Genomic DNA, 22,804 nt, shown 5'->3' with positions numbered 1-22,804 from the left:
ACCTCCAAAGTGTAACCCTAGCATACGGTGGACCCCTCCCCCCACTCACAGTCGACAACCAGCGAAGGTTAAACCGCCCACCGCGTAACACCTGCAGCCTATCCACCCTCAAGGTGCCGCCACCTTCCCTGTTCGCTAACCTCACCCCCGACTGCAAACCCGTCGCTACCAAGAGCAGGCGGTACAGCGCTGGGGACAGAGCTTTCATTAGCTCTGAGGTGCAGCGTCTCCTGAAGGAGGGCATCATCGAGGGGAGCAACAGCCCCTGGCGTGCCCAGGTCGTGGTCGTTAAGACCGGCGATAAAAATCGCCTGGTCATCGACTACAGCCAGACCATAAACAGATACACCCAGCTGGACGCATACCCCCTTCCCCGCATATCTGACATGGTCAATCAGATTGCACAATACCGCGTATTCTCGACCATCGACCTTAAGTCGGCCTACCACCAACTCCCTATCCACCCCGAGGACCGCCAGTACACCGCCTTCGAGGCGAATGGGCGCCTATACCACTTCCTTAGGGTCCCCTTCGGTGTCACCAACGGGGTCTCGGTCTTCCAAAGGGAGATGGACCGGATGGTTGACCAGAACGGACTGCAGGCCACATTCCCCTACCTAGATAACGTCACCATCTGCGGCCGCGACCGGCAGGATCACGACGTGAATCTGGAGAAATTCCTCCGTACGGCCCAACGGCTGAACCTCACCTACAATAAGGAGAAATGCGTGTTTAACACAGCGCGCCTTGCCATCCTTGGCTGTGTAGTAGAGAACGGAGTCATCGGCCCCGACCCCGAAAGAATGCGCCCCCTCATGGAGCTACCCCTCCCCCACTGTCCAAAAGCACTTAGGAGAACCCTGGGGCTTTTCGCCTACTATGCCCAATGGGTACCCAATTATGCGGACAAAGCCAGACCCCTCCTGAAAACCACATCCTTCCCCCTCACGGAAGAGGCGTGCGCGGCCTTCTCCCTCATTAAGGGAGACATAGCCAAGGCCACAATGCACGCAGTGGATGAGTCAATCCCCTTCCAAGTGGAGAGCGATGCATCCGACTTCGCCCTAGCCGCTACCCTTAACCAGGAGGGTAGGCCGGTAGCCTTCTTCTCAAGGACCCTACAGGGCCCCGAGACCCGACACTCGTCGGTCGAGAAGGAAGCCCAGGCAATTGTGGAGGCAGTACGGCGCTGGAGGCACTACTTGGCAGGCAAACGATTTACCCTCCTCACCGACCAACGCTCGGTTGCCTTCATGTTTAATAACAAGCTGAGGGGCAAGATCAAGAACGACAAAATCTTGAGGTGGAGAATCGAGCTTTCCACCTATGATTATGAGATCTTGTACCGGCCCGGTAAACTGAACGACCCCCCTGATGCTCTTTCACGCATTACATGCGCCAGCGCGCAAAGTGATAGACTTCAGACCCTCCACAATGACCTCTGCCACCCCGGAGTCACCAGACTCTACCATTTCATTAAGGCCCGCAACCTGCCATACTCCATCGAGGAGGTCAGGACCATGACCAGGAACTGCCAGATCTGTGCTGAGTGCAAACCGCACTTCTATAAGCCGGACAGAGCAAGCCTGATCAAGGCCACCCGCCCCTTCGAGCGTCTGAGCATCGACTTCAAGGGGCCCCTACCGTCATCCGACCGTAATGTGTACTTCCTCAACATCGTTGATGAGTACTCCCGTTTCCCCTTTGCCTTCCCCTGCCCAGACATGACCAGTAACACGGTCATTAAATGCCTGAACAAACTCTTCGCCTTGTTCGGGTTCCCGAACTATATACATAGTGACCGGGGCGCCTCCTTCATGAGCGAGGAACTCCGTCAGTTCCTATTGGAGAGGGGTATTGCAGCAAGCAGGACCACCAGCTACAACCCCCGAGGGAACGGCCAGGTGGAAAGAGAGAACGCGACGGTATGGAAGGCCACCCTCTTAGCCTTAAAGTCTAAGGGCCTCCCAACCTCCCGCTGGCAAGAGGTCCTCCCGATTGCGCTGCACTCCATCCGGTCACTACTTTGCACTGCCATTAACACCACCCCCCATGCCCGAATGTTTGTCTTCCCCAGGAAGTCGACTACGGGAACCACCCTACCAACCTGGCTGACCTCTCCGGGACCCGTCTTGCTGCGAAAGCACGTGAGGGCCCATAAAACGGACCCCCTGGTCGAGAAGGTGAACCTCCTGCACGCCAACCCCCAGTACGCCTATGTGGCTTACCCAGACGGACGGGAGGACACTGTCTCCTTACGAGACCTCGCACCCTCACCCCCCCCTCCCAACCCCCCGAGTCCAGCCGAGGTAGACGGCATGCCGGAACCCCACGAGCCTTTGCCGACTACGCAGACACCAGCTTTAACACCGGATAATGTAACACCGCCGCTGCGACGATCGGAGAGGCTAACGAAGCCTCCGGACAGACTGACATACCAGAGCTGGTAATACACTTCACCCCGCCGGACTCTAATCTAAACAAGGGGTGAATGTGGTAAACCACTGTTATAGTTATCACTGTATATTGTTCTCACTGTTCTCACTGTCACATCACTACACGAGGTCGCCTCTTGTCGCACTGTTATACCTGGGCTGACCACCTCCGACTCCGCCCATTACCTGCCCAGGTATAAAGGTAGCTGACTGGCTAGTATTCCTCCCTGTTGGATCGGATCACCCACGAGGGTGGGCTCTGTTATTTAGCCAATAAAAACCTTCAGTTACGTTCTTAACTCGTCGCCTTTTATTGGACTAATTGATAGGCATATCACTCTCTATCGACCCTATCCACTCCTTTCATCATCAAAAACACCTCAATTACATCAATCTTCAATGTTCAAGTCTAGTCTACACAACCTGTCCTCATAATTTAACCGCATTAGCCCCAGTATCATTCTGTTGAATCTGTGCTGCACCTCCTCCAAGACCAATGTATCCTTCCTGAGATCCGGGGCCCAGAACTGAACCCCGTACTTGAGGTGGGCTCTAACCAGAGCTCTGAACAGCTGGAGCATCACTTCCACCCCTTGTATTCCAGCCCCTTGAGATAAAGGACAACATCCCATTAGCCTTTTAAGTTATGTTTTGTACCTGTCCACTAGCTGTTGGTAATCTCTGCAGTGTGTTGATCATTCTTTATGTGAAGAATGTCCTGACATCAGTCCTAACTTTTTTTTTGCTGTTTTTAATCTGTGCTCTCTTGTCCTACTATCATGATTTAGTTTGTAATGTTCCAAATCCAGTCATTCGATGTAATTTACTGTCATATATGCCTCTATAAGGTTATCTTTCATTGACCTCCTTTCAAGGCTGAAAAGTTTCTCCAGTCTGTCCTCCAGCGTCCTGACACTAGGGATTAATCTTGTGACGTTTCTCTGAACCACCTCCAGGACTTGAGCGATACGAATGTGTGAAAGTAACGGGCAGGAAAAGACCATCTGGTCCATTGAGCTGCCCCACACAGTCGTGATGCCTGAAGCATTGTGATTGGACAATCCCACCCCCACCAGCAGCCATGTGATATCCTGGGAGAGGCAACAAAACCAGATCAAACTCACGGCCAATTAAGAGAAAAAAATCTGGGAAATTCCTCTCCGACCCGCTTAGGCAATCGGAAAATTGTCCAGGAAAGCATATTGGCCATGATTATATTGCCTGGAATTTGACCTAACTTTTAAAGGAGGTGATGCACGCCCCAGCCAGGAGGTGGTCCAGCTCCCTTTCGAAGGTTTGCAGGGAGTCAGCACTCACCGCACCAGCCTGCAACTTCTTCCAAATGTTTACTATCCACCTGGAAAAGAGGAACCGCCCAACATCTAACCTAGCTCCACCCTCGTGTGACTAACACGCAAGGTCCCTGGTTTTCCCCAATTTATCAAATTGAAATAATCTTTCAATAGGAACACAATTTAGTCCTTCAACTATGTTACATACCTCGATCAAATCACCCCCAGGTCTACGCGTCTCTAAAGTGAATAGGCCCAGATTTTTACACCTCCCTAAGTAACAACATGGGCCTATACTCATTGGAGTTTAGAAGAATGAGAGGGGATCTTATTGAAACATATAAGGTTCTGAGGGGGCTCGACAGGGTAGATGCAGAGAGGATGTTTCCCCTCGTGGGGGAATCTAAAACTAGGGGGGCACAGTTTCAGGATAAGGGGGCACCCATTTAAAACGGAGATGAGGAGGAATTTCTTCTCTCAGAGGGTTGTAAATCTTTGGAATTCTCTACCCCAGAGAGTTGTGAAGGCTGGGTCATTGAATATATTAAGGTGAAGATAGACAGATTTTTGAACGATAAGGGAGTCAAGGGTTATGAGGAGCGGGCAGGGAAGTGGAGTTGAGGCCAAGATCAGATCAGCCATGATCTTATTGAATGGCGGAGCAGGCTCGAGGGGCCAAATGACCTCCTCCTGCTCCTATGTCTTATGTTCTAATGTTATTTTAAGTTGGGAACCATTCTGGTGGCTCTCCTCTGAACTCCTTCACTTCTATATGTAATGATATCAGCAAATAGTGATGACATTTGTCTGTGTTTGATTACTTATGCCTTACAGCATTTGTCTGTGTTTGATTGCTTGTGCCTGAGCAGCAGAGGTCATGTGACACAGACAAAGAGGCTGGGAGTTTCAGTTTCATTTTAGCTGCAGCCAGAAGCATGGTCTCCTGAAAAGCTGTATGAATTCTTGAACAAACCTTAGATTAAAAGTTATTCTCTTTTAATAAATGTCTCATCATTGAACCCACAAGGAAAGCAATACATGGTGTCAGAAGTGGCTCGATTGAAAGAGATGAAGAGAAAAAATCGGAAGTTAGCAACTCGATGGGACAGTGAAAGGAGTTGTGGCAAGTAAGTTAAATCAGCTCTCCACATATTAGCAAGCCAGAAGAGAACATCGTTGCTTACCATTAGAGAATAGCTAACGAAGTGAAAAATGGAAGGTTTGCTCCCACCGGCGACGCTTCAGTTGTCAGGTAATGTGGCTGAAAATTGGAGAAGGTTCAAACAACGTTTAGAGTTGTATTTAGCGGCAACCGGAGCTGACGAGAAAAGTGATAAACAGAAATCGTCCGTGTTCTTACATGTAGTGGGTGATGCAGCGCTGGAGGTATATAATAATTTCATATTTGCTGTTGATGGAGACAAAATGAAGCTAGATAAAATAATGGAACAGTTTGAGGCCTACTGCATACCTAAACGCAACGTGACCTTTGAGAGGCACAAATTCTTCACATGTGTACAGAAAATCGGCGAGACTATTGATCAGTATGTGACTGAACTGAGAAACCGAAGCAAATCGTGTGAATTTGGGGGACTCACAGACTCGCTGATAAAAGACAGACTGGTGTGTGGTATTCCAGATAATGGTCTAAGGGAAAGACTGCTACGAGAGCAAGATCTAGACCTGGGAAAAGCCATAGCACTGTGTAGGGCTACAGAGACTGTGAAGTTGCAGGCAAAGGAGCTGTTCAGTGACAGTAGCTGCAACGTGGATGCAGTGAGAAAGAACGGATACAAACCGTTTAACAAAGAGAGCGCCAATGTGAAAAAAGAGACGTGGCCAGCAAACGAAAATGAAAGGGACAATCGGAAGTCATGTAGTCGATGCGGTACACAGCATCCACCAAGAAAGAGTCCAGCATATGGTAAAACATGCAATAGATGCAACAAAAACAACCATTATGCCCGTTGCTGTAAGAACCAAGCGCAACAAAGCAAGGTCCATACAGTAGATGAAAGCGAGATAGAGGAATTCAATGTAGATGTTGTGTCTGAAAACAAAAAAGAAGAAAGAGACTGGATGTTGACACTAAAAGTGAATGACATACACATCCCATTTAAATTGGATACTGGAGCACAAGTTAATGTGATATCAGAGACCGATTTTAAGAGAATTAGACCCAGACCAAAGTTACATGGAATACAAGTGAAAGTGACCGGATACTCAGGTACTGATATACCAGTGAAAGGAAAATGCATTGTCAAAGTAACACACAAGGACAGAGAGCACACGCTAGCATTAATCGTGGTGCCAAAGGATGTGCAAGCCATACTAGGTTTAAAAGCCTGTGAGAGACTGAACCTGGTAAAGAGAGTCCTCGTTGTGGAAAGCGAAGGAGAGACAGTCTATGATGAACTCATGAAAGAGTACAAAGACCTATTTAAGGGTCTAGGCTGCATTCCAGGAGAACACACGATCAGAGTAGATAAAAGTATGACACCGGTCATACATCCATGCAGAAAAGTTCCGTTTGCTCTTCAAAAGCAACTGAAGGCAGAGTTGGACAGGATGGAAAGCCTGAACGTGATTCAGAAGATAGATGAGCCAACTGAGTGGGTGAGTTCCCTCGTCGTAGTGGACAAAAAGAATGGAAAGCTCAGAATTTGCCTGGATCCAAGAGATCTAAACAGAGCAATAAAGAGAGAGCACTTCAAGCTTCCTACACGTGAGGAAATCATGGCACAGTTTGCAAATGCAAAATATTTCAGCAAGTTAGATGCATCCTCAGGATTTTGGCAGATGAAGCTGGACGAAGCAAGTTCAAGACTGTGCACGTTCAACACTCTATATGGCAGATACAGATTCCTAAGGTTACCATTTGGCATTGCCTCAGCTCCTGAAGTGTATCACAAGACTATCCATATGATCTATGAGCACCTGGAGGGAGTTGATACATCAATGGATGACATCATAGTATGGGGAACCACGAGAACTGAGCATGACGAGAGACTGAAAAAAGTGCTGGAAGCAACAAGGAAAACAAACCTGAAGCTGAATAGAGAGAAATGCCAGCTCGGGGTGACAGAACTGACATTCGTGGGAGCTATCCTTAGCAGTGAGGGCATCAGACCAGATCCCAGAAAGGTGTCCGCCATTGAGAATATGCCAAGGCCACAATGCAAAAAGGACGTGCAGAGGTTTAATGGAATGATCAACTACATGGGTAAATTCATATCCAACCTCACAGAAAAAATAGCGCCACTGAGAAGACTAACTGAAAAGAACATAGAATGGGAATGGAATCATGAGCATGAGAAGTCATGGAGCGATCTAAAGAAACTGCTCACAGAGGAACCAGTTCTGAGGTTTTATGACCCAGCGAGACCCATCAAGATATCATCAGATGCATCACAGAGTGGGCTCGGTGCCGTTCTTCTGCAACAATATGACTACTGGCAACCTATTGCATATGCATCACGCTCAATGACAGACGCGGAGACGCGATATGCTCAAATAGAAAAGGAGCAGCTCAGCATCACATACGCCTGTGAAAGATTTCACCAGTTTGTGGCAGGACAAGCAATCAGTGTAGAGACTGACCATAAGCCCTTGATTGCATTGTTCCAAAAGCCACTAAATAGCTGTCCGCTTAGAATACAAAGAATGATGATCAGGCTGCAACGCTATACACTGAATGTTGCGTACACACCGGGTAAGCTGATGTATACAGCAGACACGTTGTCCAGAGCTGTCGACCCAAGTGAGCCCGCAAACACCACAATGGATGAAAAAGTAAACGCCTACGTGGACATGATCACAAGTGCACTGCCCATAGCAGATGCAAAAATGGAGCTCATAAAGACTGAGACAAACAAAGATGAAACAATGAGACAACTGAAGAAAAGCACCTTGGATGGATGGCCCAACATGAAGCAAGACTGCTCACCTGACATAGCAGAGTACTGGAACTGCAGGGCGGAACTATCAGTGGTCGAAGACATCATCTACAAAGGAAGTAAAATAGTTATCCCAAAGAGCCTGAGAAAAGAGATGCTAAAAAAGATCCATGGAGGACATCTGGGAATCGAAAAGTGTAAGAAAAGAGCACGAGAGGTGATGTACTGGCCACGAATGAACCAAGATGTGACAAATGAGGTGTCAAACTGCACAATATGCCTGAAATATCGAGCAAGCAAGCCGGTAGAACCACTACAGCTGCACCCAGTGCCAGACAGACCTTACCAGAAGGTAGGCGCTGACCTATTCGTATGTCAAGGGAAGGACTATCTTGTCGTCACAGACTATTACTCCCTGTATCCAGAGGTTTGTAGACTGTACACCACCACAGCAGAAGCTGTGATAAGAAGTATGAAAGCCATATTCTCCAGACATGGCGTGGCAAGCGAGGTCTTCACAGACAACGGACCCCAGTTTAACAATGCAAATTTCCGACACTTTGCCAAAGAGTGGGACTTTGTCCACACAACGTCAAGTCCTCACTATCCACAGTCCAATGGACTAGTGGAAAAATCGGTCCAGACAGTGAAAAGACTGATGTACAAGGCAAAAGACAGTGGAACTGACTTCTACCAAAGCATGCTTGTATACCGCACAACGCCGCTCGAGTGTGGTATGTCACCAGCCCAACTCCTGATGGGACGTCGGCTAAGGTCAAACCTACCCATCCCGGAGAACCTCCTGAAAACAAAAGAGGGGGAGAAAGTGAGGAAGTTCAAAGAACAACAGAAAGAAAAGCAAAAGTACTATTATGACAGAGGAACACAAAACCTACCTGAACTCCACACTGGTGACCAAGTAAGGTTCAAAGACAAAACAAACACATGGACGGAGAAGGGAACTGTCCTGAGTGAAGTTCAACCAAGATCATACACCATTCAGACAGATGAGGGTGCTGTTCTGAGAAGAAATTGTCGAGATCTTCTCATGGAACCAGCCACAGCAGGTCAAAAGACTGATACTGTTGAACAACCTGATCACACAGCAGGTCAAGAGACTGATACTGTTGAACAACCGGATCACACAGCTGAGAACCAATCATCTGAGGCAACAACTCAGATTCAAGGACAATCAATCAGAAAATCCTCAAGACACGTGAAGCCTCCTGAGAGACTCATTGAGCAAATTTAAGGACTATTGCTATAGAAGGAAGTAATGTTATCTTATTCATTCTTCAAGTTCTAGTGTATTGACATATTTCATGTGAACACACCAAGCAAGGGTAAAAAACCTTGATCATGATAATGATAATGTAAGTTCATTAAATGTTACAGTTAAAATGCAGATTAATACAAAGAAAACATGTTGTTAGTTAAAAGTAAAATACTTTTGTTTTAAGAAAGGGAGATGTAATGATATCAGCAAATAGTGATGATATTTGTCTGTGTTTGATTACTTATGCCTTACAGCATTTGTCTGTGTTTGATTGCTTGTGCCTGAGCAGCAGAGGTCATGTGACACAGACAGAGGCTGGGAGTTTCATTTTAGCTGCAGCCAGAAGCATGGTCTCCTGAAAAGCTGTATGAGTTCTTGAACAAACCTTAGATTAAAAGTTATTCTCTTTTAATAAATGTCTCATCATTGAACCCACAAGAAAAGCAATACACTATATACCAGGGACCAAAGCTGGATGCAGTATTCTAAATGCGGTCTAACCAAGGTTTTGTACAAACACAAAATGGTGTGTCTCGTTTTATTTTGAATCGTCCTGTTAATACAACCTAATACCTTATTTGCTTTTGCTATGGTTTCATGGCACTGATCGCGAACCTTTAGAGAATGATGTATTATAATTCCAGGATCCCTTTCTCTCCCCATTTATGAGAAGCTGGGAACTGTGAAGCGCAGAGAGATTTAAGGATTCAAGTGCAGAAATCACTAAACGCTAGTGGACAGGTACAAAAAAATAATTACAAAGGCTAATGGGATGTTGTCCTTTATCTCAAGGGGCTGGAATACAAGGGGTGGAAGTGATGCTCCAGCTGTTCAGAGCTCTGGTTAGAGCCCACCTCAAGTACGGGGTTCAGTTCTGGCCCCGTATCTCAGGAAGGACACAGTGGCCTTGGAGGAGGTGCAGCACAGATTCAACAGAATGATACTGGGGCTAATGCGGTTAAATTATGAGGACAGGTTGTGTAGACTAGACTAGGCTTGTATTCCCTTGAGTATCGAAGATTAAGGGGTGATCTGATTGAGGTGTTTAAGGTGATTAAGGATTCGATCGGGTAGAGAGAGAGAAACTATTTCCTCTGGTGGGGGGAGTCTAGAACAAGGGGGAATAACCTTAAAATTAGAGCCAGGCTGTTCAGAGGTGATGTCAGGAAGCACTTCTTCACACAAAGGGTGGTGGAAATCTGGAACTCTCTCCCCCAAAAAGCCGTTGAGGCTGGGGGTCAGTTGAAAATTTCAAAACAGAGTTTGATGGATTTTTGTTGGGTAGGGGTATTAAGGGATAGGGAGCCAAGGCAGGTACGTGGAGTTGAGGTGCAGATCAGGCATGATCTAATTGAATGGGCTAAAGGGGCTGAATGGCCTCCTCCTGTTCCTATATTTTGATCTGTGCCCCCTCCCATTCCAACACACAGTTTCAGCCACCCATTAAATGCTGAATCAGCTGTCCAAAACAGGGGTGCAGTGCGCTGGTGTTTTGACACTCTACACCAGGGACATGGGTTTACACAATGTCCCACTCTGTGCCATATCAGTTGGAGGTGCAGAACAGCAGCCTGGTGCTGCGCCATAAGGAGGTGGCGAATCTCAGAGTCTCCAGCTCATGAGTAGCATCGCCACTGGCACCAGGGCAGCACCCTGGGCTGTCAGCTCAGTGACCACGAGGGGAAAACTAACAAGACCCTGCTTAAATACACAGCGCATCAAACAGCCGAAAGACTGACAGGAAGAGTCTTGTCTGAAACATAAACCCTTTTCTCTCTTTCAGATGCTTACGGTGAATTCCCACCATTTAATGTTTTTATAATCGTAATCAATAGATGAAGGCATAAAGGAAATGTTCATCTGCATTAATGCTGGCTTCAGTCAAGTTCTTTTTTGGGATGTTGAGGAAGTCCATACACTGCAGAAGGCTGTGTTGAGGCACAGGATAGGATCAGTTCTGCTCTTCCAAATCTAAGGCTTGAAGCAGCATCAGGTTTGATGCAGACAGATCTAGTTACCCGTTTACTATATCACTAGCCACAGGGATTGTGGAGTGAGGTTAGAGGGGAGCGGATATTTGTAACAAGGCACGCTGATATCATTCACGCCGAAGTTACCTGTATTTTTTTGGGGGTGCGTGACCCCTTTAAGGGGCTGTGCGGCCCCATTCAAACTTCCACGCTGGCGCAGTCTTTCCATTGAGAAGCTGGCGAGCGGCCTGTGCAGGAGCTTCAGGCCGCGCAGCTGAACGGGAACATTGATTCACTCCCCATTTTAGTGCAAACACTCTGCCTTTATTTATACATATTTCCATAATAAACTCTTATGTTCAACTTTATAATGGGAGGTGTCCGTGTAACTTTGTCATTCTATAATTCTAAAGGGTAGTAGTTATGGAACTGGACCAGTCTAGCCAATGGTTCTGAGTTCAAATCCCTCTGTGACAAGCTCTAAATTGAATTTAATAGGTCTGGAAATCAATGGGCTATTACCAGAAAAATAACCATGAATTCTGCCAAAAAACCCAACTGTTCACGAATGTCCTTCAGAGAATGGAACCTGCCACCCCACCCGGCCTGGCCTACACGTGACTCCAGCCCCACCCCACCCGGCCTGGCCTACACGTGACTCCAGCCCCACCCCACCCGGTCTGGGCCTACACGTGACTCCAGCCCCACCCCACCCGGTCTGGGCCTACACGTGACTCCAGCCCCACCCCACACGGTCTGGGCCTACACGTGACTCCAGCCCCACCCCACCCGGCCTGGCCTACACGTGACTCCAGCCCCACCCCACCCGGCCTGGCCTACACGTGACTCCAGTCTCACCCCACCTGGTCTGGGCCTACACGTGACTCCAGCCCCACCCCACCCGGTCTGGGCCTACACGTGACTCCAGCCCCACCCCACCCGGTCTGGGCCTACACGTGACTCCAGCCCCACCCCACCCGGTCTGGGCCTACACGTGACTCCAGCCCCACCCCACACGGTCTGGGCCTACACGTGACTCCAGCCCCACCCCACCCGGCCTGGCCTACACGTGACTCCAGCCCCACCCCACCCGGCCTGGCCTACACGTGACTCCAGTCTCACCCCACCTGGTCTGGGCCTACACGTGACTCCAGCCCCACCCCACCCGGTCTGGGCCTACACGTGACTCCAGCCCCACCCCACCCGGTCTGGGCCTACACGTGACTCCAGCCCCACCCCACCCGGTCTGGGCCTACACGTGACTCCAGCCCCACCCCACATGGTCTGGGCCTACACGTGACTCCAGCCCCACCCCACACGGTCTGGGCCTACACGTGACTCCAGCCCCACCCCACCCGGCCTGGCCTACACGTGACTCCAGCCCCACCCCACCCGGCCTGGCCTACACGTGACTCCAGCCCCACCCCACCTGGTCTGGGCCTACACGTGACTCCAGCCCCACCCCACCCGGCCTGGCCTACACGTGACTCCAGCCCCACCCCACCCGGTCTGGGCCTACACGTGACTCCAGCCCCACCCCACACGGTCTGGGCCTACACGTGACTCCAGCCCCACCCCACCCGGTCTGGGCCTACACGTGACTCCAGCCCCACCCCACCTGGTCTGGGCCTACACGTGACTCCAGCCCCACCCCACCCGGTCTGGGCCTACACGTGACTCCAGCCCCACCCCACCCGGTCTGGGCCTACACGTGACTCCAGCCCCACCCCACCCGGTCTGGGCCTACACGTGACTCCAGCCCCACCCCACACGGTCTGGGCCTACACGTGACTCCAGTCTCACCCCACCCGGTCTGGGCCTACACGTGACTCCAGTCTCACCCCACCTGGTCTGGGCCTACACGTGACTCCAGTCTCACCCCACCTGGTCTGGGCCTACACGTGACTCCAGCCCCACCCCACACGGTCTGGGCCTACACGTGACTCCAGTCTCACCTCACCTGGTCTGGGCCTACACGTGACTCCAGCCCCACCCCACCTGGTCTGGGCCTACACGTGACTCCAGTCTCACGCTATGTGCATGTTTTTAATGCCCTGTGAAGTGGCCTAGCAAGCCACCCAGTTGTAAACAATCACTACAATGTTCGAAAATAAGGGGAACAAATTGGACACCATAGTGGGAGTGCGATCACCACACGGACTGCAGCAGTTCAAGGAGAAGGCTCACCACCATCTTCTCAGGGCAGCTGGGGATGGTCAATAAATGCCGGCCTGGCCTGGCTCACCCACAATGCGGGAACACTTTTTTTATTCGTTCGTTCGTGGGATGTGGGCGTCGCTGGCCCTAAGAATTAAAAAATAATGAAACCCTCCTGCCAGTTCACAAAGTCAGCTCCATTATAAAGGTGGACAAAGTGAATTACAATGGAAAAGGTTGGCAAGAAGTGCATTCAGATGTAAGATTTTTAATACACTGTAGTCAGCAAAAAAGATTCTAGGACAGAGAGTTCGGGTCAATAAAACCTATTTAAGAAAGAAAGGCGCTATAGAAATGCAATTCTATCACAACCTCAGGACGTCCCAAAACGCTTTACAGCCAATGAAGTACTTCTGAAGTGTACTCAGTGTTGTAACGTAGGAAATTTATAATTTTACATTTATTTTTCCAGGCAGAAAAGAAAATGATAAAGCTCTCAAGGTGTGCTTCCAGATCAGCTCGGTCAGTCCACACAGATCACAGAGTGTAGCAGCAAAAAGATGGGGAAGTATCCCTTTCCCCTTCACTGAAATCCCTCACCTCAATTAAAATCCAGCCTGAATTAAATTGGCAGTCTCTCTGTGGCGCTCTGGGAAACCTGGACTGAAATCATTCAGCTGCTTTGGATGTTAGAGTATGGCAACAGCCATTCCACACAAGGAAGGAGAAAGCAGATGAGACTAAACACAGATTTAACCCAGGAACACTCTGATTCACAGGGGCAGGAAACAACATGTTGGAAAGGGTAAGGGCACCACTACTAAACACACCGAGAGGATAAATCAGGCCATTGACGTCCAACGATCATTCACTTGTGGCTCTGCTACCTTATTTACTAAAGTAAAGGAAACATTTTCTCTCAAAACAGCTCAATGGCAACTTCCTGCCCGACTGACGGTGACTGAAAGTGTGTTAAAGGTGATGCTCATGGTGCAGGCACCTTCTTTGTAAAGAAGCCAAGCAGACAATGAGATAAACTGTGTCACACACAACCCAATTTAAACAAAGTGTGAGGCATAAGGATCAATGTTCCCACTGAGCTCTGGGCAGTGTTTTGGTCCATTGTGTTTTCAGTACTGTTTCCCGGGATTTAGCCGGCACTGTTAGTACTTTTCTGTCATGCTCGGAATTGGCAGGGTTCATTGAGCCTTGGCCCGTTTGTATATCGAGGCAAGCCTTGGATTATCCGGTGGGATTAATGCCATCACAATACGGCAAACGCAACGTTTAACTTTTAAATCAATAGAAACGTCACCTGCCAGTGAATTTATATAAAAGTCAACTTGTAACTGGAGGACATTCGGTAAATTTCATGGATCGGGCACTCGTAGTTCATGGCTGTGGCACAGACTGCAACCACAACAGCAACTCCCCTCTCTTCAGAACTGGAATTAACTGAAAAACATATTCAATTATAAACTTTAGCCAGTCACGCACTGAATGACAAAACTATACTGTCAGGTAGCGGAGCATCACTGCTCTCCGCTTCATTTCTCAGACAGAGAGTTCACTGTTACTGTGGTTTGACCAGCGTCACCCTGTGCTTATGTTTGCTGTCTGACACAGGCTGAGCTGTTTATCATTCAATGTTTTCCTGAAGTAATCAATAGTTAAACTACGGGCTGGACAGAACCGCTCACCATTGCAGTGACGTTTCACTGGCCCCAGCGAAGGCTCCGCCCCCGACACTGGAACCCAGCAAAGGCTCCGCCCCCAACACTGGCCCCAGCGAAGGCTCCGCCCCCGACACTGGCGCCAGCGAAGGCTCCGCCCCCGACACTGGCCCCAGCGAAGTCTCCGCCCCCGACACTGGCGCCAGCGAAGGCTCCGCCCCCAACACTGGCGCCAGCGAAGGCTCCGCCCCTGACACTGGAACCCAGCAAAGGCTCCGCCCCCAACACTGGCCCCAGCGAAGTCTCCGCCCCCGACACTGGCGCCAGCGAAGGCTCCGCCCCCGACACTGGCCCCAGCGAAGTCTCCGCCCCCGACACTGGCGCCAGCGAAGGCTCCGCCCCCAACACTGGCGCCAGCGAAGGCTCCGCCCCTGACACTGGAACCCAGCAAAGGCTCCGCCCCCAACACTGGCCCCAGCGAAGTCTCCGCCCCCGACACTGGCGCCAGCGAAGGCTCCGCCCCCGACACTGGCCCCAGCGAAGTCTCCGCCCCCGACACTGGAACCCAGCAAAGGCTCCGCCCCCGACACTGGAACCCAGCAAAGGCTCCGCCCCCAAAACTGGCCCCAGCGAAGTCTCCGCCCCCGACACTGGAACCCAGCGAAGGCTCCGCCCCGACACTGGCCCTAGCGAAGTCTCCGCCCCCGACACGTGCCCCAGCGAAGGCTCCGCCCCGACACTGGCCCCAGCGAAGGCTCCGCCCCCGACACTGGCCCCAGCGAAGGCTCCGCCCCCGACACTGGAACCCAGCGAAGGCTCCGCCCCGACACTGGCCCCAGCGAAGGCTCCGCCCCGACACTGGCCCCAGCGAAGGCTCCGCCCCGACACTCGAACCCAGCAAAGGCTCCGCCCCCGACACTGGCCACAGCGAAGGCTCCGTCCCCAACACTGGCCCCAGCGAAGGCTCCGCCCCCGACACTGGCCCCAGTGAAGGCTCCACCCCGACACTGGCCCCAGCGAAAGCTCCGCCCCCGACACTGGCCCCAGCGAAGGCTCCGCCCCTGACACTGGCCCCAGCGAAGGCTCTGTCCCCTACACTGGAACACAGCGAAGGCTCCGCCCCCGACACTGGCCCCAGCGAAGGCTCCACCCCGACACTGGAACCCAGCAAAAGCTCCGTCCCCAACACTGGAACTCAGCGAAGGCTCCGCCCCCGACACTGGCCCCAGCGAAGGCTCCACCCCGACACTGGAACCCAGCGAAAGCTCCGCCCCAACACTGGAACCCAGCGAAGGCTCCGCCCCGACACTGGAACCCAGCAAAGGCTCCACCCCCAACACTGGAACCCAGCGAAAGCTCCGCCCCGACACTGGAACCCAGCGAAGGCTCTGTCCCGATACTGGCCCCAGCAAAGGCTCCGCCCCAACACTGGAACCCAGCGAAGGCTCCACCCCCAAAACTGGCGCCAGCGAAGGCTCCGCCCCCAACACTGGCCACAGCAAAGGCTCCGCCCCCGCCACTGGAACCCAGCGAAGGCTCCGCCCCCGACACTGGAACCCAGCGAAGGCTCTGCCCCGACACTGGATCCCAATGAAGGCTCCGCCCCCAAAACTGGCCCCAGCGAAGGCTCCGCCCCCGACACTGGCGCCAGCGAAGGCTCCGCCCCCGACACTGGCCCCAGCGAAGGCTCCGCCCCCGACACTGGATCCCAGTGAAGGCTCCGCCCCCGAAACTGGAACCCAGCGAAGGCTCCGCCCGTGACACTGGAACCCAGTGAAGGCTCCGCCTAGACACTGGAACCCAGCGAAGGCTCCGCCCTGACACTGGCCCCAGCGAAGGCTCCGCCCCCAACACTGGCCCCAGCGAAGGCTCTGCCCCGGGCACTGGAACCCAGCGAAGGCTCCGCCCCGATACTGAAACCCAGCGAAGGCTCCGCCCCCGACACTGGAACCCAGCGAAGGCTCTGCCCCCGACACTGGAACCCAGCAAAGGCTCCGCCCCTGACACTGGCCCCAGCAAAGGCTTCGCCCCCGACACTGGCCCCAGTGAAGGCTCCGCCCCCGACACTGGAACCCAGCGAAGGCTCCACCCCGACACTGGAACCCAGCGAAGGCTCCGCCCCCGACACTGGAACCCAGTGAAGGCTCGGCCCCGACACTGGAACCCAGCGAAGGCTCCGCCCCGACACTGGAACCCAGCGAAGGCTCCGCCCCCGACACTGGAACCCAGCGAAGGCTCCGCCCCGACACTGGAACCCAGTGAAGGCTCCGACCCGACACTGGAACCCAGTGAAGGCTCCGCCCCAACACTGGAACCCAGCGAAGGCTCCGCCCTCAACACTGGCCCCAGCGAAGGCTCCGCCCCGACACTGGAACCCAGTGAAGGCTCCGACCCGACACTGGAACCCAGTGAAGGCTCCGCCCCAACACTGGAACCCAGCGAAGGCTCCGCCCTCAACACTGGCCCCAGCGACGGCTCCGCCCTCAACACTGGCCCCAGCGAAGGCTCCGCCCCCGACACTGGAACACAGTGAAGGCTCCGACCCGACACTGGAACCCAGTGAAGGCTCCGCCCCCAACACTGGCCCCAGCGAAGGCTCCGCCCCCGACACTAGCCCCAGCGAAGGCTCCGCCCCCAACACTGGAACCCAGCGAAGGCTCCGCCCCTGACACTGGAACCCAGCGAAGACTCCGCCCCCAACACTGTAACCCAGCGAAGGCTCCGCCCCCGACACTGGATACCAGCAAAGGCTCCGCCCCCGACACTGGAACCCAGCGAAGGCTCTGCCCTGACACTGGCCCCAGCGAAGGCTCCGCCCCGACACTGGAACCCAGCGAAGGCTCCGCCCCCGACACTGGAACCCAGCGAAGGCTCCGCCCCGACACTGGCCCCAGCGAAGGCTCCGCCCCGACACTGGAACCCAGTGAAGGCTCCGCCCCGACACTGGAACCCAGCGAAGGCTCCGCCCCGACACTGGAACCCAGCGAAGGCTTCGCCCCGACACTGGAACCCAGCGAAGGCTCCGCCCCGACACTGGTACCAAGCGAAGGCTCCACCCCCAACACTGGCCCCAGCGAAGGCTCCGCCCCCGACACTGGCCCCAGCGAAGGCTCCGCCCCCGACACTGGAACCCAGCGAAGGCTCTGCCCCTGACACTGGAACCCAGCCAAGGCTCCGCCCCCGACACTGGAACCCAGCGAAGGCTCCGCCCCCGACACTGGAACCCAGCGAAGGCTCCGCCCCCGACACTGGAATCCAGCGAAGGCCCCGTCCTGACACTGGCCCCAGCGAAGGCTCCGCCCCGACACTGGAACCCAGCAAAGGCTCCGCCCCTGACACTGGAACCCAGCGAAGGCTCCGCCCCGACACTGGCCCCAGCGAAGGCTCCGCCTCGACACTGGAACCCAGCGAAGGCTCCGCCCCGACACTAGAACCCAGCGAAGGCTCCGCCCCGACACTGGAACCCAGCGAAAACTCCGCCCCCAACACTGGAACCCAGCGAAGGCTCCGCCCCCAACACTGGCCCCAGCGAAGGCTCCGCCCCGACACTGGAACCCAGCGATGGCTCCGTCCCCAACACTGGCCCCAGCGACGGCTCCGCCCCGACACTGGAACCCAGCGAAGGCTCCACCCTGACACTGGAACCAAGCGAAGGCTCCGCCCCCAACACTGGCTCCAGCGAAGGCTCCGCCCCGACACTGGAACCCAGCGAAGGCTCTGCCCCCAACACTGGCCCCAGTGAAGGCTCCGCCCAGACACTGGCCTCAGCGAAGGCTCCGCCCAGACACTGGCCTCAGCGAAGGCTCTGCCCCCAACACTGGCCCCAGCGAAAGCTCCGCCCCCAACACTGGAACCCAGCGAAGGCTCCGCCCCAACACTGGAACCCAGCGAAGGCTCCGCCCTCAACACTGGCCCCAGCGAAGGCTCCGCCCCGACACTGGAACCCAGCGAAGGCTCTGCCACCAACACTGGCCCCAGCGAAGGCTCCGCCCCCAACACTGGCCCCTGCGAAGGCTCCGCCCCTAAAACTGGAACCCAGCGAAGGCTCTGCCCCCAACACTGGCCTCAGCGAAGGCTCCGCCCCCAACACTGGCCCCAGCGAAAGCTCCGCCCCCAACACTGGAACCCAGCGAAGGCTCCGCCCCGACACTGGCCCCAGCGAAGGCTCCGCCCCAACACTGGAACCCAGCAAAGGCTCCGCCCCCAACACTGGAACCCAGCGAAGGCTCAGCCCCGACACTGGAACCCAGTGAAGGCTCCGCCCCCAACACTGAAACCCAGCAAAGGCTCCGCCCCGACACTCGAACCCAGCGAAGGCTCCGCCCCCAACACTGAAACCCAGCAAAGGCTCCGTCCCGACACTGGAACCCAGCGAAAGCTCCGCCCCAACACTGAAACCCAGCAAAGGCTCCGCCCCGACACTGGAACCCAGCGAAGGCTCCGCCCCTACCACTGGCCCCAGCGAAGGCTCCACCCCCGACACTGGCCCCAGCGAAGGCTCCGCCCCTAACACTGGAACCCAGCAAAGGCTCCGCCACCAGCACTGGCCCCAGCGAAGGCTCCGCCCCGACACTGGAACCCAGCGATGGCTCTGCCCCCAACACTGGCCCCAGCGATGGCTCCGCCCCCAACACTGGCCCCAGCGAAGGCTCCGCCCCTGACACTGGCCCCAGTGAAGGCTCCGCCCCCAACACTGGAACCCAGCAAAGGCTCCGCCCCCAACACTGGCCCCAGGGAAGGCTCCGCCCCCGACACTGGCCCCAACAAAAGCTCCGCACCGACACTGGCCCCAGCGAAGGCTCCGCCCCAACACTGGAACCCAGCGAAGGCTCCGCCCCGACACTGGCCCCAGCGAAGACTCCGCCCCCAACACTGGAACCCAGCGAAGGCTCCGCCCCGACACTGGCCGCAGCGAAGGTTCCGCCTCCAACACTGGAACCCAGTGAAGGCTCCGCCCCCAACACTGGAACCCAGCGAAGACACCGCCCCCAACACTGGAACCCAGCAAAGGCTCCGCCCCCAACACTGGCCCCAGCTAAGGCTCCGCCCCCAACACTGGAACCCAGCGAAGGCTCCGCCCCAACACTGGAACCCAGCGAAGGCTCCGCCCTCAACACTGGCCCCAGCGAAGGCTCCGCCCCGACACTGGAACCCAGCGAAGGCTCTGCCCCAACACTGGCCCCAGCGAAGGCTCTGCCTCCAACACTGGCCCCAGCAAAGGCTCCGCCCCCAACACTGGCCCCAGCGAAAGCTCTGCCCCGACACTGGCCACAGCAAAGGCTCCGCCCCCAACACTGGCCCCAGGGAAGGCTCCGCCCCCGACACTGGAACCCAGCGAAAGCTCCGCCCCGACACTGGAACCCAGCGAAGGCTCCGCCCCAACACTGGAACCCAGCGAAGGCTCCGCCCCGACACTGGCCCCAGCGAAGACTCCGCCCCCAACACTGGAACCCAGCGAAGGCTCCGCCCCGACACTGGCCCCAGCGAAGGTTCCGCCTCCAACACTGGAACCCAGTGAAGGCTCTGCCCCCAACACTGGAACCCAGCGAAGACACCGCCCCCAACACTGGAACCCAGCAAAGGCTCCGCCCCCAACACTGGCCCCAGCTAAGGCTCCGCCCCCAACACTGGCCCCAGCGAAGGCTCCGCCCCCAACACTGGAACCCAGCGAAGGCTCTGCCCCCAACACTGGAACCCAGCAAAGACTCCGCCCCCAACACTGGAACCCAGCAAAGGCTCCGCCCCAACACTGGCCCTAGCGAAGGCTCTGCCTCCAACACTGGCCCCAGCAAAGGCTCCGCCCCCAACACTGGCCCCAGCGAAAGCTCTGCCCCGACACTGGCCACAGCAAAGGCTCCGCCCCCAACACTGGAACCCAGCGAAGGCTCTGCCCCCAACACTGGAACCCAGCAAAAGCTCCGCCCCGACACTGGAACCCAGCGAAGGCTCCACCCCAACTCTGGAACCCAGCGAAGGCTCCGCCCTGACACTGGAACCCAGCAAAGGCTCCACCCCCGACACTGGAACCCAGCGAAGGTTCCGCCCCGACACTGGCCCCAGCGAAGGCTCCGCCCCAACACTGGAACCCAGCGAAGGCTCCGCCCCGACACTGGAACACAGCGAAGCCTCCGCCCAGACACTGGAACCCAGCGAAGGCTCCGCCCCGACAGTGGAACACAGCGAAGGCTCCGCCCCGACACTGGAACCCAGCGAAGCCTCTGCCCTGACACTGGAACCCAGCGAAGGCTCCGCCCCGACACTGGAACCCAGCGAAGGCTCCGCCCCCGACACTGGAACCCAGGGAAGGCTTTATCACTGATGGTGCAGCAGAGGGAGGTGGAGACTCACAGTAGGCCAGAAACAGAAAAACAGAGGGCCTGGTCTGGAGAATAAGGACAGACTGCTCAGATCCATCACAAACTGGAGGAGGCAGCAGAGTTAGGATGGGGTCAATGAGGACAGTGGTGACTAGAACGTAAGAGGGAAGAGATTTGGAGAGTGTTGGGTGGAGTGGGGTGGAGAATGTTGGAGAGTTGACCCAGCAGGTGGACAGTGGTTTCAGCAGCAGTGCTGGTGAAGTGGGGACAGCGGCAAGCGGGGTCGTGGATGTGGTTTTGATGACAAATGGGATCTTTATTTGAGCTCAGGGTCAAACATGAAGGTGCCCACCATTGGAAGCAGTGTGATGGGTGAGGGTGGAGGGTGCAGGTGAAGGGGGAGGGGATCAAAGGAGGTGGTTTGTTATGGAGCTAAGGAGTCCTTATCCTCTCGGATGATCCTGGAGTTCTAAGAGGATTTGGCTGCGGACAGAGAGAGGTGATATTGCTTGAGGTGGTCAACCCCAATCTGGTGGTGGCTGGTAAGGCTTTTTTTAAATTCATTCACAGAATGCGGGCCTCGCTGGCAACACCAGCATTTATTGCCCATTCCTAGTTGCCTTTGAGACGGTGGCGGTGATCCGCCTTCTTGAACCGCTGCAGTCCGTGTGGTGAAGGTACTCCCACAGTGCTGTTAGGGAGGGAGCTCTAGGATTTTGACCCAGTGACGGATCGGCGATATATTTCCAAGTCAGGATGGTGTGTGACTTGGAGGGGAACTTGGAGGTGGTGGTGTTCCCATGCGCCTGCTGCCCTTGTCCTTCTAGGTGGAAGAGGTCGTGGGTTTGGGAGGTGCTGCCGAAGAAGCCTTGGCGAGTTGCTGCAGTGTCTCTTGTAGATGGTACACACTGCAGCCACGGTACGCTGGTGGTGGAGGGAGTGAATGTTTAAGTTGGTCGATGGGCTGCCAATCAAGCGAGCTGCTTTGTCCTGGATGGTGTCGAGCTTGAGTGTTGTTGGAGCTGCACTCATCCAGGCAAGTGGAGAGTATTCCATCACACTCCTGACTTGTGCCTTGTGGAAAGGCTTTGGGGAGTCAGGAGGTTAGACATATCCAGCCGCAGAATACCCAGCCTCTGACCTGCTCTTGTTGCCACAGTATTTGCGTGGCTGGTCCAGTTAAGTTTCTGGTTAATGGTGACCCCAGGATGTTGATGGTGGGGGATTCAGCGATGGTAATGCCCTTGAATGTCAAGGGGAGGTGGTTAGACTTTCATTTGTTGGAGATAGTCATTGCCTGGCACTTGTGTGGCGCGAATGTTACCTGCCACTTATCAGCCCAAGCCTGAATGTTGTCCAGGTCTTGTTGCATGCGGGCATGGACTGCTTCATTATCTGAGGAGTTGTGAATGGCGCTGAACACTGTGTAGTCATCAGCGAACATCCCCACTTCTGACCTTATGTTGGAGGGGAGGTCATTGATGAAGCAGCTGAAGATGTATGTGTGGTGTATGTGCCTTTAAGAGCAATTGTGGTGTATGTGCCTTTAAGAGACCCAGGTGTGCGTAATGCCGGTAATTGCCACTTGGGCTATATAAGCCTGTGTATTGTGTATATCCTTTAGAACCCCCCCCAGACTTGCTTAGTAAATACCTATGAACGAACTCCTGTCTTCAGTGTCTTTATCTACACACGGACACTACAGTGGCGACGAAGTGGAAACGGACTTACCTGCAATTTGGCAGCACCTCAAGGACATCGATTCCTCCAGCGTCCAGAAGACTCAAG

The sequence above is a fragment of the Somniosus microcephalus genome, chromosome 22 (assembly GCF_052327205.1).
Source record: "Somniosus microcephalus isolate GS21.2 chromosome 22, FLI_Smic_1.0, whole genome shotgun sequence".
Classification (NCBI taxonomy): Eukaryota; Metazoa; Chordata; class Chondrichthyes; order Squaliformes; family Somniosidae; genus Somniosus; species Somniosus microcephalus.
Note: the sequence above shows the minus strand (reverse complement) of the source record.